Genomic DNA, 16,631 nt, shown 5'->3' with positions numbered 1-16,631 from the left:
TAGAATTCTTTTCACGTATTTGATTACTATTGCTTCAATAAACAAAATAAATCATTTTTTGATTAGTGCAATATGTAGAAGTTTTAATTTTTCTATAAAATCCCGGTCTTCCGCGTGACAGGCGGAGATACTAACCACTATACTAACGAGGATTTGTAAAAACTAGTTTTTTTAAAACTCCTTTCAAGGACACGTCACTCTAATATTATTTTATGAACTGAATTTCGAAGAAGGTGATTTTACATGTGAGAAACATGTGAGAAACATGTGAAACAATAAGTACACCACACGAACTGAATTAATACGACATAATATTACGTAAATTATTATTATGATTCAGAATATGATAATAAGAATCACTGTCCATTCATTAAAAGGAATACGTAGTACTACGCCAATGGGCTAGCGTTTGTACAGCGTGAACGCTGTATAACTCACTCTATCACCCGAATAAATTGAAAATGATGAAATATTACAGCTATTATCATTGATTCACATAAATTGTATCACGTGTCGAATAAAAACTATGTGCTGGTAAATTATGGTGTGAAAAGGTCTATGTGTAGTACTCACCAGGAAGTTAAGAAACGTAGTAGATATTGAAATAACTCCCATAATGCGATAAAACAGAAGCACATGTGAATAATTTTTAATTCTCACATTATCCGAATAACACTTCATCAATCGTATAATAAATACGATTCAGCATAAATCTTCACAAGAAAATGGCAAAAATATGATTAAAAGAAACACACACACTTTAAACACACGTGAATATTGCAGAATGAAATATGTACTATTTTCGAAGTACGACGATCGCTGTTCCGGAAGAGAATGCCAGAGCTCTTCGCTTAGTCAAACGTCGACTGTATACAATCTACTATGTCTGTCCTTTTCCAAACAGAAACCTTTTGACTCGTCGTAGACGTCCTCGACAAAATAAACATCAGCGAATCGCGCGTGAAAGACAATCTCTATAGTATATAACAATTCCATTGTTAAAATTATACAAAAACCATTCAGCCTTTTTACTTCCAATTCATTCTAACCAGTTAACAATCTTCTCTCCACGGTTTCAAACAAATTAAATTCCATTTCAATTCATCGTCTCTCGTTCGTTAATCGTAAAACGTCGCGACGCTGGAAACGAAGCGTCGCCGTTTTCGCGGGTGATTTCATCGAACGCAGGCCACGTATAGTGCAGCCGCATTAAATAAATTCGCAGCGGTGGCGAAACCGGAGGAAGAAGGATGACAACGGACCTCCGGCTCGAACGAACGAACGAACGAACGAACGGCCACATCGGAAAGGATATTTATCGTGAGCGTAATTTATACGCGTCATTTTCGGATTCGTCGTCCCGAATTCGATGCGTCCCCGTCCGCTTTGAGATTTAAGCGTGCCGCGCGCGCGGCCCCGCGCAGTACCGTATACAACTCAAAAGCTGAATTTATTGACTGGCGGGACCGATAAATTGTTTCGTGGGTCCGTGTGGCGGGGCGCTGTGGCAGACGTTATTGAGCCATTAAATCGTGATTACCCGCATGTTATTGGGTGCAGTGACACAGGGACCAGATGTTCTTTCCTGCCTCCTCCTCAGACCGACGACCATGCCATGTCCTTCCTTCCTCATCCAGGTCCACCTCTGTCAGTTACCATCTTTTCCACCTCCTCTTTGCCCCTGGAAGTCTAATCCTTTTTTCCCATCGTTTTTCACCCGCTTCGGGAACACGACTTGCATCCCGAGACTCTGTTCCTTTTTGTTTATTGCCTCTGTCCTGGATAATGAATTCGCGAGTAACGGTTCGACGGAACACTTCTCCAGACTGAATGTTCGATCCCGATACGATAAGATCCGTGGGTTTAATTGAAACGAAGAGAATATTCTGGGGATTTGTTTTCGATCGGAGCGGGGTAATTGTAGGGTTTGAACCGTGTGATGGATCTTAAAGCATTCGTCTGGTCTCTTGCTTCATGGAGATATTTAGTCGAGTGTAATTGCATAAAGTTCGTTGCCGGGCATGAGAAAGTATGAGGGGTCATTTGTTACCATTTATAAAAATTCGATATATCGGGACGTACGAGTGAATTTGAATGAAATTTCAGTGGTTCTTATAAAAGATAATTTCCTGATGTAATTTGTAAGAGAGCGGAAATATTAATGAAATGTTGCTCGTTACACGAATGCAATTTTTTTTTTAAGTCGAGCAAGAACAGTTTGGGATGTAGAATCTGTTATTGTAATTTTATGCGAAATGCAATAGTCCAAAAATGTGATTGCACCGACGAGTAATTGGTACTTGAATAACGTAGCAACTTTGATCTCGCAGCATCGCATGTTGCGATTTAAACGAATTCGGTAGAAAATTTTTCCCACGAACTTTTCCATTAAGATTATATGAAAAATTCGCATCGATGAAAGATTATCAATAGACCCATTCATCAAGTCGGAGTTCCAAGCTCGAGTAATATACTCGCTACGAAATATATAACATCACTGAATGGATTATTATTCAGCTTCCTATTAGCCTAAACAGCAAGACTATTACGGATCGTAAAATTGATCGGCATTCATTCGCAAGTATTCTAGCTGGTATTAACTGCCTCCATCATGGCCCATTTCGATGTATATTAGCAACATTATCGATTAATCTCGGTCTAAATAACTTCCATTCATTTCTCCAACGTTTTCACTTCTTAGAATCGCACCGCAACGCGCATATTTTATCTTGCCTTCGAACAGAATTCTAACCAGCATATTTCGTATATTTCAACGCATTTGTTGCAGTGCCAATTAATAGTAATCACCGTTAAACTTTTCATTCACGCTACGCCGGCCATCATTGACAGACAATATTGATCATACTAAGCATACTAAGCAGCGACATGAATATTCATATTTTTGCACAATTAGTCCTTTTGCAATGCAATAAGACGATCTGAGAATATGAAAAAATTCAATGCAACAATTTCAGCTACTTCTATAAGGGAATTAGGAACGATACTTATTGCGTAATAATAAATAATTCATAAAAATAGACTATTCCGTAAATTCCAATCTTCCATGAAACGTAACACATTTCACTCCCTCGTTTATGTGCAATAAATTTTTAAAAGACAGATCGAATATAAAGTTTCATGCTCGACAATTTATTCCGCTCTCACCACATCGTGAAAGGGTTAAATACTATCATCTTACTACATACCGTAGCTCTCTTCCTAATGCTAACTAATTCATGTGCGTCGCGAAAAATCACATGAGATACGCGAACGCATTAATAATCCCCCAGTTTTTCACCAGCTGTGTACTCTCATTTTTAATTCTCTAGTAGCTCATCCGCTCGGCAAACCCACACAGGCGCCGCTCTTTAATTCCACACCGGCGTACGCCCACGCGACGTCTTCTAACATCTTCTCCGTCTGCTCTCATTATTCTCGGCGTAATTCTGAAACACCTCTCTCTCTATCTCGAGCTGGCTCGATGTAACAAAAAAAGATTGCGATTCTGTAATAAGAGAGAGGTTGTACGAGGGTGTACAACACGTGAATAGGTGGATCGAAACGGCGCGCGCACGGAGACATTGATATTCGACTTTTAAAAGAGGAGGAAAAAAGAGTGAGAGAGAGAGAGAGAGAGGAAAAAACAGAAGAATGGTAGGGCTCAATAGGGAATTTGCAGCGGCGTGCGTGCCGACAATAGCTAAGGGCCATAATTGCAGTCTAAATATGCATGCTGGATGCGGCTGTCGGGGCTGACTGTTCCATATTCAGCGATTAAGTGTGATGTACGAGTTTTGAGTGTCGCGGCATATCAAACAGGCGTAATCGTACGTGTAGTAATCCCTCGCCAGCTGTCTCCCTTCTATTCGACGATTCTGCCCCTCCAGTGTGATAAATTCCGCGCAATTAACTAAGCCGTGCACGACGCCGATGGAACGTACGTATCGCGAATGCTAAATGAACGGCAATGCGATTCTTGTCGACCTCGATCAGATAAAACGTTTTGCATCACGCGCGTGTCCCTTCGTTTCGAACGTCCACGCATCTCTCTCGCCAAAACTCGTGAAAATCCTGACGTCTTGAGTGTGTATGTAAGGCTCACGTGCAATCACTTTTAACCCTTTCGCTGCGGTAGATTTTAATACGCAACGTCGTGTCTAGCGGACGGTAAATTTTTAATCGTTTCGAATTTTTTTCGTTTTAAAGTACGGTTGATTAAATTAAGTTGAACGTGCGTAAAGGATGAAATGTCGGTCGAAATAAAATCCCTAAAGTGTTTTATGAAATTGTTCCTTTTTATGATAAGAAATCATCGAGGAAACGGTCCAAGGAACCAATAAAGACGAAATGAAAATTCACAATATATTAGTAATTAGAGGAATTTTAAAAAATTTTTTTTCGAAGCCGTCAAATCGCCAAAAATAAAAAGATAGAAACGCAAAAATAGCCTACATACAATGTGTTAAGGTATAAGTGCACCAAAAGGCTGAAAATTTTTAAAACGTCTATACGCTAATAGCAATGAAAGGGTCAAATTAATTTGCATTGATAGTAGGCTATGTTAGCCACGACGAACGTTAAACCACTTAACGCATACGTCTGTGACGTATGTAAGCATGCTTGACCAGTAGATTTGTGCAAATAGATTATGCAAGATACGCCTAACGCTCGGTAGTTTGCTTACTTTTGCAATTGATCTCTGTGGATTCGAGCTATGATATCTTGAATAATCCCTTGTGCGGTCGAAAGCTGGGATATTCTAGACAAAGCTGGTTTACCATTGCAGTCAAAAATACTGTCCTCTATTGGTGTAAGAAAATCCGTTCTGAAGACTGTGCAACAAGCCACTTAAGACTAGACCTTGTTCATACGTAGAGTTAACTCGCTCTTGGGATTTTTCCCATGTCAGTTTCGAACTAGATAGCGTGCTGAATGCGGGTAGAACGATGCGTTCTCAGTTTTTACAAGACCATCGAACGTGTAACTTGACGAACTACGCTTATACCGCGCGACTATAGTCTTGTAGAAAATAAATTCATTTTGAAAAAGTTAGAAATATTGAAGTAATTTTCACTAGTTTCGACTCAAGATATTTTTTTACCATTAGTGTGCAAAAATTTTGTTTATTGGCTTTTTTCATTTTTACAATTAAGAAATAATATAGTCCTTTTAATACTGTTCCATGTACATTTAATAAATAATGAAAAATGAAGAACACGTGATGCAATGAATTTATGCAAATAACGAATAATTGACTATTTTCTTATTGGTTACGATAATAATTAGTGAACACCCAACTATGACGCATCGCTAAGGACAAAACTGTAATATTCGTCAAATACTAACATCAAATCCTCGTTAGTATAGTGGTCAGTATCTCACCTTTTGTTTTGACGGCGAGCAGCGAACACGCGTCGCGAATCTCTCCGTCGAATTGAACTGTTAAAAGTGGTAAAAACCGAGAGAATAATAAAGTGCTAGACATCAATTCAAAGTGTTCGGAACAGCGTTTACTCTGTAATATAAATTTTTTAAATCCGTTCAGTGAGCGAAAAATTATTAGCATTCAAAGTTCCTCGCGAATTAATGGCCGCCCAGGCGACGCGGTAGCGTTGACAGAAGAACGCCACGCTCATCTGTCCAAGATAAATGCTAACTTCACGTACAATGATGAACAAAACTCATCAAAAACTAAAAACATCGAAGAAATTATTAAAACAATAAGGCAAAAAGGATTAACAGAAAAGAGCCTGTCAAATGTGCAAGTGCAAATTAGAAGCAACCCAAAGACAAAAAATTCAAAAAAAATAATAACACCGACACCGAACTTATCAAATATTAGAAAACCACCACGGAAATCAATCAACATGCCATCCTCAAGAAAATCGCCCGAAAAACAACAACAAACCTAACTTAGCGAGGCGCTGAAATTAATGGAAAAATTAACCAAAACGATGAGCGAGCTAAAAAGGCAGCTAAAAGAAGAAAGGAAGAGAAATGGAAAGGAGTCAGAAGTAACTCATAAAACAAGCAGGCCAGCGGAAAACCCCGAGGTCCCAATGGACATTCCTCACGAAATACCCGGCAAGGACGCGTGGACGAAGGTCGGCCCAGGAAAAAGGCCCCACACGAGCACGCCTACGAGCCTAACTGCAAGTAGCAACCCCATACACCAACACTCAGGGCCGAGCACGAGCCAACAGCATCCACCACCAATCACCCCAGCCACCAAAAGGGTGAAAACGACCAACAACTATTCCACCTCAGAAACACTAGGTAAAAACGTAAAACCACCCCCAATTACCATTATCGACGCCACCTGCAAAATATCAATAGAATTAACAAGCAAAATAACTAAAAACTTCTTCACAAAAAAAATCAGCCCGAACAAGCACCTATTATACATAGATACCTCAGACGCGTACAAGAAAACTTGCGAAACCCTAAAAACACACAATATACAATATTACACCTACACACCAAAACAGGAGAAAAATATTTCTATACTTTTAAAAAATCTTGACAGTAAATTCGACCCCGAAACAGTATTAGACGAACTTCGCGTAAAAAACATAAACGGTATAAAGTTTACATCGGTAAAAAAATTCGAGACAAAGAGATCACTGGCAGAAGGCAAAAATCTGCCGTCAGGACCGTACAAAGAATTCTTGTATCCAGCGAAAGTCAACTGATTCTAATATATGTATTTACTGAAAACTGCATGCAGCTAGGACAAATTAGGGTTTCTCCCTCTGGGGGAAGCCGCTTTTGGAAGTACGGTTACAAGTAAAGGTCTTATTGAGGTCTTTAACATCTTCATTTACCTGCTCGTGTTATATACAGATAGAAAGTGCAAAAAGATTGTGTAGCTTAATATTAACATATTTTCCATTTGTAAATGAAATACCATTTTCTACTTGAAGTACCAAATCATATGCTACCATTCGTTTATTGTTGGAACCCTCAAACAGACTGCAACACACGGCCTTGAGTGCCGCAACATCAATCGATGCCGATTCTTGATAGTTTAATTTACGACCTCGCTATATCGTGGCCCCAACTATATGTATATTTGACCGCACATAGCAAATCACAGTTTCTTCTCGAACGGTTTCACTGCGACTGACTTTGTCAAGAAAAACTACGCAGTTTCTCCCTTCGTATTCACAAATACACACACACACACGCGCGCGCGCGCACACACACACGCACACCAAGCTTCAACTAAACAAACCTCTCATAGCTGAAACCTAACTCCTAGCCTAACCACGCCTAGGCCAACTTTATAATCGCACAATGGATACCTTTTTCTCGGCCACCCAAGCGATAGTATTAATTATTAGTTTTATCTTATTCCAAACTTCGTGCACTCGTGCCTCGAGGGACGTATATTTTTCTGTATTACACAGAGACACGGTTTCGATCCGCCAATGTAATACCCTACCATCGAAACCTTGTGCGCGAAACGATGTTTATAAACCATGATTCACAGCGTATTTCAAGCGTTATGTTCATATCCTGCGTTATTTTACGACAGTAATACTCTACTAACTGAACACCGGAGCCGTTCGTTAAATCCAAGGTGAATATAAACCGTCGTTATAATGGAGGCAGTTTCTCGAACGACGAAAGACGAAGCAGCAAACGTGTCATTGGCGGCGGAATCATTAACAGCTGTCGCCAGTTTCGATATTGGCGGCTGGAAAAGGCAATTTCACGCTTCTATTCTTCATTAGGTCCGGCCAGACTTGATACGTGCGCCGTTAAAAATTCCCAACGACATGTTTATCGCTCCGTTAACCTAACTATTTACACACTGTCGATACATAGAATAATGGCGTCGACGTTTTCAAGAGTACATATACTGTTCGACAATCAACCAATGACCTGTTATTCGTAATTCGATTGTTTTTATTTCAAACGTCGTAAAAATCATCTGTAACGAGGTGTGATGTATGTTGTACTTACGAGAACAACATTGAAATAGTGAGTGATTTATTAGAGCTGTGTTGAAGATAAGATAAAAAAAGGAAGCAAGAAATTTTATTATATCAAAGTATATTTGTAGAGTAACCATATTTTTGATAATACGACTTATAGCGTAGCTTGAGAGATAATCTGATAACCTGGTTTCCCAACTTAGATTAATTTACTAGTAAAAACTGTACCTAGATGTTTATTTCCAATTCTCTTATCGATTTTCAAAAATGAACAAGAGAAAAAATTATCGTGTCAAGAAGTAAGATGTTTAATTCGTTGCACAAATATAGAGATAGTAAAAAAAAAAAAGAAATGGTACAGGACGCGACGATAGAATCATCGTTTCTCGCATATCGCGATGGAGGCGCATTAAAAGCGACATGCACACACGCAATCTATCCAACCATGTTACAAAGTCAACCCCGTTGACAGTTGATAAGTTTGCCGGACTGAAATTATTGGCGAATGATTACGCGCGGACATCGTGGTATCAGATTCAACAACGTGATCATTCCGTCGAATGAAATGCGAGGGGCGAGTATGCGGTTTCATACAGCTTTGATAGCATTGGTTTCGCTCTGATGCAAATTCATGATCTGTTTGTTTATTTAAGACATCCACGGGCGGAAGTATCGATATCTTCGTCAATTAAACTGTTCGATGAAACCTTTGTGACGAATCGTTATAATTATTGATTGATCAGCTGAATTGAAATAGGAATTAGAATTAATAGCTTTGATTCGAGACGTTATCAAATACGACAAAATATTAATCACTTCTATACTGTCTATCTATTGATAGTTATATATGTCGATAATGTAAGGAAAAGCAATGAAATGACGCGTATTTAATAGTGAAGACTTTATTCGCTGAGGTGTGGGTTGACTTGTCTAGAACGTCGCCGTTCGACTTTCTAAGCAAGGAAAGCCCCCCTTTGTCCCGCCGTTGCCAAAAGTGCGTCGCCAAGGGCCTTGAGGGTTGGTTGCCGATGCTCGTGGCGTCATAGTCCTCGGGCCCGATATCGCCTACTCCTATTACTCTAAACATCTAGGCTGGCCGCCCAAATGCCCGTCTCGACGGTGCCCTCGATTTCTCTTACAATAATATTAATATTATCGTTGATTTTGTAGTTTTGTTCATTAAATAAGATTTACCATGAAATTGAATTATTTTTTGCTCGTCTCTTTGCCTGTTGCAAATTTTTAAACGATCTTTAATATTCCCTTTCTGGGAATTAAAGTAACGTTATTTAGCTATAAATAGTGTGACAATTTCCTGAAATTATTCTGCGGACAGGTGTTCAGATATTTTGTACAGAGTTTCTTACAAGTTGTTAGTGTCAACTGATTGCACGTTCGTCTCGAAGAGCGGGGACCTCGTTTCGCTTCAGATCGCGTTCTGCTAGCTCGAATGGGAAATTAACTCGGAATGCTTCGCGGCTACAGAACGCGCAGTGCAATTCGTTCGGTGCAATTTATGGGCTGACAGTACCAAGGGGCGACTTGTTCGGCTGACTGTCACATGATTCTTCGATGGTAATTGGTTGACAGAAGAGTAAATTTTGATGAGCTTTAAGTCGACTTCGGCTTCTTTAGATCTCACGTTCGATCTCGAGTAATTGCAACTATAATGGGTCTCGTGTAATTTTGACATTGATACTAATTTACTGTAATGAAATAAAAACGAATTGCTTCATTGAATGCTTTGCATTTCAAATTTATCTTTACTCTTCCATTTCTTATATCGACGAAAAAAAGAAACAGTGTACGAGTGCTAGTAAAATCTTTTAAGATATATTTAACTTTCATTTTTATTTTAAATTATCGATATTACTATCTACTTAATTCACTATCAACACTATAATTTTACAATTGCAAAAATATCTCACTTTATCAACTTCAAATTCTCTTTATCCTCAGATTAATTGATGACATTTAAGTTCGAGGCTTTGAAACGATGCAAACAGAAAATAATTTTAAATTCTCAATATGTCAAAGAATTTACCAGACTGACATAGAATTAAGGAATTAAAATAATGGATGGAACATGGAACAATGCTGCGTTAATCTGTACACAGCAAAATACTTGACAAATGGTATTCCGCATATCAAACAAAACACGCGAGCATACTCAGTTAATTGAAACTAAAATCTCCACAAAATTCGCTTAAATAAATTGTCGAAGTCAATGCCTGCAATGCGCAGGATGTTAAGCACTTTGCACGGCAATCTTCCGTTGAAATCGCATAAAGTCATGCAACAAATTTACAGTCGAGAGTCGCGTAACTCACGGTTAAACCAATTCAAGGATTTCTCCGTGAAGACCGCCAGCAACACTGTGTCTTTTCTACTCTTTGCAGAGGAAAAGATAGCCTGGAATTAACGATTTCCAAGCGGTGGAAGAGGTAAATATCGGGTCAGAGCGAAAGAATCTCCCGGTCCCGGGATAAATTACTGTCTCAGCAATAACGTTGGCAGCGCTTTAGCGATGGGTAATGGTGAGTTACGCGTCGTTTATGTCCGGTAAAGTCTCGTAGAGCGTACGGAGGCATTTGTCGCGTCGCGATGCCGGCATGTGGCGGCCCGTTTCATTTGCCGCCGATAAAACCGCCCTTAGGGTCGCTAAACATTATCGTGATCACCGTTTTCAGTAATTTACTGCGGTTTTACACCGCGTCTATGCTCCCGCAAAAAATCAACGATCGTTCTCACTGTAGCGAGAAGCGATTCACGGTTAGGCTCTCGCACGATCGCCGCCGCGGTGCACGCTGAATTCATTTATTTTACCTAACCAATCACGGCCTTCCAGGGTCGAGGTAAACCAGCATGTGGTTTCCTGTGACGTTTGGGAAATTATTGGGTGCAGTAGCGCGAGTGAAACAGATTCGTTTAATAGATATGTAGATATAATGCGAGGAATCGTGGAAGTAATAGCAAATGCAGGGATGAAATTTGTTGTACTATTTTCCAATCCTTATCCTACAATCAATACATATGTTTGAAAAATTCACTAAGTGAACACATTTTGTGAACACATTTTGTGAACACATTATTCTAAACACGTTCTCTTTCGAAATCCTCTATCATTCCTCATCCTAGTATTCGACCCAACCAAATCCAACGAACAAGTAGCCACTTGAGTGTGGCAAAGTGGACAGAGACAATACAATATATTCGAGGGCAGTTCGTTCGCGGTTCGATTCCCAGGGACTCCTCGAAGACAAATCTCGTTTCGTCACGCAGCCAGACGACGAGACAGCTGTCGTTCCCTGGTGAATTTTATGCGGGCATAAACGGGCTGCCACTGGCGTAGGCGTTTTTCGTTTCATTGGGAAACGAAACGACGGGAACGGGCTGCTTCGTTGACGACACTGCGCGAATCGACCATCGATAATTTACGACACGCGTGAATTTTGCCTCGCATGCCTCCACGTACACCCATGTGTTTTCTCTCTCTCTTTCTCGCATCTTCGTCTCGAATCAGCCGCCATTTCGGTCTCGCCTGCATACCGACCACGCAATAGAGATATGTAGATTTATCTGCGCGTCGATGTTTTAACACAGCCTGGGGACGGATCGATCGTCGGGAACGACGGGGACCAGACGAGATCGTATAAGAGGATCCACGAGTTCGCGTCGCGGTCCGCCACTTCGAATGCTTTCCGTAACTGGAGTAGTTGTTACGCGAAAGTTACTGTCGAGAACAGTTGTGCGGGAACCGAGATACGACCGCTGCGAAAAGTAGCGTAATTACTCGGTTAATTTAATGATTTACGTACGAGGTTAAGGAAAGGGACAATTGAAGGGAGGATAAACCAGCTAGAATTTTGATGGAGAAAGAAAATCAACTTTGAAACATTAATTATGAGAGTAACGAGAGAAGAATCTTGAGATTTGTTGCTTTCAACAATCAATTTCGATTGTGTACTCAGTTCTTTGAATTTTTAATCATTTTTTATTTAGGTGATTGTTTCTCTTTGCTATACGAAACTTGTCTATGTTAGAAATATTAAATATTATTGAACTGTATTAAAAAGTAAAACTTGTCATATTAAAATTATCTATGAAATCAATGCAACTTTTGAATGCTACCGAGTTTTCCCTGCACCTTTCGATGAAATATTTCTGGAGGAAAAGTGGACGTGATAGTAGCATATTGATAAGAATTTCTTGTAATTTGAACGAACAGCCTGTAGAAATATCAATTTTGACCACAATGAATAATTCAATATGAGATAATAAAACTAATTTCGTTAGTGTCTTGCGCGCGACATTGCAGGGCGTAAATTAATAACGAGGATTTCGTCGATTGATTAATTATTTCCAGTTTGATACGCGTTTCGAGTGTAAATTGTTTTCACCAGGCGTCTCGATAAATTTTCACGATTAAAGAGCTTTTATTCGCGCAATATTTAACGCGATCGATGTTCATTACATTTTAACGAAGTTACCTTCGAAATTAATTAAGGAGCTTTGCCGGAAGATTTTTGCAAAGCTTAGGGAAGCCTTCGAATTATTATCTCGAAATAATTATCCGAATAATCTGGAAATCGTTCGAATAATTATGGAAACAATAATTGTGGGCGAGACCGTGCTGCTGTGAAATTCAAATGAAATCAATGAGGCAAATTTAATTCACGGATTCTCGAGCAATTAAATGGTTGACAAACGCCAGTCACGATTCGTTTCGATAGAAATTTAAATTTCGTTTCTGTACATTTTATGAATCGTTAAATATCATGGCCGAGTTCTTTCTCTCTTTTATCAATTTCTTCTTCGTTTTTTCTTCTCTTTCTTTTGTTCCTTCTTTCCTTCTCTTTCGTCTCCGTGAAAACGATAAAATTTTCGTTAATTTTCCCCAGATGAAAATAACGCCGATACGATTTTCTTTTCGCAATCACATTTTAATATGGCGTAATTAAAACCATATCTCCGAGTAATAGTTAAAATTCCGCTGGCAACGGTACAAAATATATCTGGGCGATATTTCATTCAAAGGTTCCTTTCACGTTAATTAAGCATGACGTGGGGGGAAATTCAGTTACAAACTCACGGCGATTATTGTCCCCTCTGTAAGTTACAATTATTGAAAAACTACCTGAATACGATCATGGAAAATGTCACTGCGAGAGAAACGTATAATAAATTTACATGTTTTATTCATTATTCACTTTGTCGCATTTGTCACAATTTTTCTATTCATCTCGCTATACCGTTAATTATTGTCAATTTCCGATCGACGTCGTTTCCTTTGATTTAATTAATTAGAATTTTTTTAAAGTATCGAATCCTTATAGAAAAATTCTTCGTATTCTATTTTCACTTATGTGCACTTTTACCCGATTCTGTGGCGGTAAAGTGAGTAATGATCGTGAATCATCGAGATGACTCCGTGTTTATCTCGACCCTCGCTGACCACGAAATATGAGCGGCAGAGCTTTTTGTGGAACTGAAGAATGAGAACGTGGAGAGCAGAGCTGATGCACGAAGATGCAAAATTGCTTGTTTCAGCATCTTCAGGGGAAAATTTGGAAAATGAAGTTCTAAGCTTCATCTTAACTCAGAAATCACTGTAATAGTTTTTCAATAGGATATTGATTATTTAAAAAATAATTAAATTAATACGAATTTTGCAATATTTCTTATTCCTTCTTTTTAGTATAAAAGTGTCATCGAAATAGGCTACTGGGTATTAATGAATTAAATTTTAACACGTTTTCTTTAATTTACTATGCATAAGCATTCCCATCACTTGATATAGAAGCAAACCTAAAAACTTCACGCTTCAAAACGCAATAGGAGACACGCGATAATTAATTATTACACTTCTCACACACTCGTCAATATTTATTCAAGTTCTATGCAGTAATTTCATCGTAATCTCCCCAGTTCTTCATAACGTCTACCTGAAGAAAGTCTAATGACCGTTCCGTGGCCACCGTGGCCGATCACACATGAAATATTGTCGCCAATAAAGGTCTCCGTTATTATTTATGGCGGTTGGACGAATCCATGGGACACAAGCTGCGCGAGACCGCGGCTAATATCGTTCTGTGTGTCGCGCGACAGAATTAAAATGGTCACGTGTAGCGTGTATAATCGTTTTTTCTTGAGCAGCTGATCCGCCACGGCCATTGAATCCAGTTTACATTAGCGCGATGCGATCACGCCTGCAACGATGCAAATCGAAACATGAGGATCGATCTCGTATAGTATTCTCCGACTGTTCCGATTAAATGGCAACTAAATCGCTGATGGTTCAATTGCCAGAAATGTACATAGTTTTAATTGATGCACTATGAATTGAGGATATTTCGAAGTAGCGTTGGTTTAATCATCTATTCTTCTATGTTATGCAATATTTAAAGTAAATATTGTACCATGTGTTCTAGATAATTAGCGTGTGAATTTTTCTTATCAAATCAAAGAAGGAAAAATATAGTCAGTAAAATAAGACAGAGTCTATGTTTCCTATAATTTTCTTTTGAAAGAGCAGAGTTGAATTACTTTATTTAAAATGGAATTACATATTGCAAAGGCTATTAATATTCATTGTAGTCACAATTCTGCATTTTTGTTAGTATACTTTGAGTAAAATTGAAATAAAAATAAAATAATTAAAAATCCTAGCCACTCAATAAAAATACAAAATTAATTGTACACACACTTTCCATATATTTATGGAATTATTCTTACTCAAAAATCATATTAGAATAAAATTGACGTATACTATGGTCATTTAACAAATTTTCTCCAAAAAAAAATTCCATTCAATTCGATCGCTTTTATTATTACGATTCAATTGGCAGAAAATAGGGCGGCGAAGGTCGACCCTTTCCATCTTTTAACGACGTCAAAAACGACGGGGAGCAGCGTCGAAACGACTTGTCGAACATTTCGCTGAAACTCGCCGCGCGAATTAATTCGTCCTCGTTTACACGCTATTTCGTCGCAGAGATACCGTGGCCCTGGCGAACATTTGTTTGCGACAGCTTGATTTTCCCTGCTTTTGAAATAAAGTGATTTATCGCTGGCCACTGCGGTCTCCTCGATATTTATTGGTCGCGTGTACCCATTATTATTGGCAGCACGGAGAACGCACCGGCCAGGGCAAATTTGTTTAACGCGATGTTAGCCGCGTCACGATGAACACTGCAGACGTTGACAATTTTATGGAACCATTTTGAATGGCTTTTGGAACGTGTATCGATTATTTGGTTTAGGGGAAATCTGCTCACGCTGATACAGGGAAATGTTTACACTGGGTTTAGGATTAAAAATTGCATTCATTTTTATCTGAGTATTTTTTAAACTAGCTATTTAAGACGAGAAGATTTAATGAACAAAATGTGGACCCTTTTGTGAATATTGAACGACATAAGATCCGATTTTATATCATTACTAAATGCAGCCATGCAAAATTTATATAAGTTTACAATTTCGATGGTTTTCTGAATTAAAACTTCCAAAAATAAATTTTTATGAAAATTCAAAGAAATAAGAATTCTCACAGTAGAAAACAAAAATCCAAAATATTCCAAATATTTTGATAAAAAAGGGAATCCGAAAATACACGTCTGCAAACGTGTTCGTTACTTTCTCTTTCGATTTCATTTCATACTCCCACGATGCGGACTGTCCTAACAATCCCCACATAAATATCGAAAATTATACCTCGAAGACCAAAAAAAAAAAAAAACTGAATAAATACTGAAAAATTTAAAGACAATAGGACTAGCTTTAAGTTATCCTCAGGGAAAGTGTTTCGTTACGGTTTCCCTAGTCGAATCGGGTCCCGTCAATTCGTTTCACGCGACACCGAACGCGTGCATCCACGGTCTCGAAACGAGATGTTCCCCGTGTCGTGGGATCGTTTGAGAGGTCAAGCGGCTGGTTCCATCGGTGCGATCGGCTCTCTCGGTGGAAGCCAATCGGTCGCAAATTGCGCCTCGAAAATGTACGATCGTGGCTGATACGTATACTCGCTCAGGAACCGAAGCCACAGTCGCGACAACAAATAAGGAATGAAAAATACAGCTCTTGGCGCCCATACAATGGCAATATTTATAAACGCACGTTGAATCCTTCCATACTTCCATCCTCGATAACCCATCTCTCTCACTCTCCCCTATCTTCCTTCTTCAACTATCTCTCTCTTGCTCTTTTCTTCTTACATACTCTGATTTTCCCTCTTTCTCTCCTTCAAGCTTTCATCTTCTTTCTTTGTCATTTCCATTCCCTCCTTTCTTATTTTTCCTTTTTTACGTCTCTCTCTTTTTGTGCTCCCATTACTTTCGATTGTCTCTGACAAATTCCCAGACGGAAAGCACACGCCTAAAGGATCGACTTCATAAATTCTCGGCTGCGGTAAACCACCGAACGGTCCTTCTTCCTGGATTTATTCGAGCCCCGCTGCAGGACCTTCGGGAACGGAGGTCGCCAGAATTTTTCGAACGACGACGAAATGGTCTGAAATGTCTTTCGGTGGCGAGATGCTTCGCCACCACCACGGTGGACACGCCGCTTTTTTTACGAGCTGTAAAATCGAACACACTGCCGTGGACTGACGATTTTCATCTTTTTTTTTTATTTTTATTTTTTACATGGGGAAAATCTTGCATAGACATCCCGCCTCTCGGGGTTAGAGGGGGG

The sequence above is a fragment of the Habropoda laboriosa genome, unplaced genomic scaffold (assembly GCF_001263275.1).
Source record: "Habropoda laboriosa isolate 0110345459 unplaced genomic scaffold, ASM126327v1 scaffold469, whole genome shotgun sequence".
NCBI classification, from domain to species: domain Eukaryota; kingdom Metazoa; phylum Arthropoda; class Insecta; order Hymenoptera; family Apidae; genus Habropoda; species Habropoda laboriosa.
Note: the sequence above shows the minus strand (reverse complement) of the source record.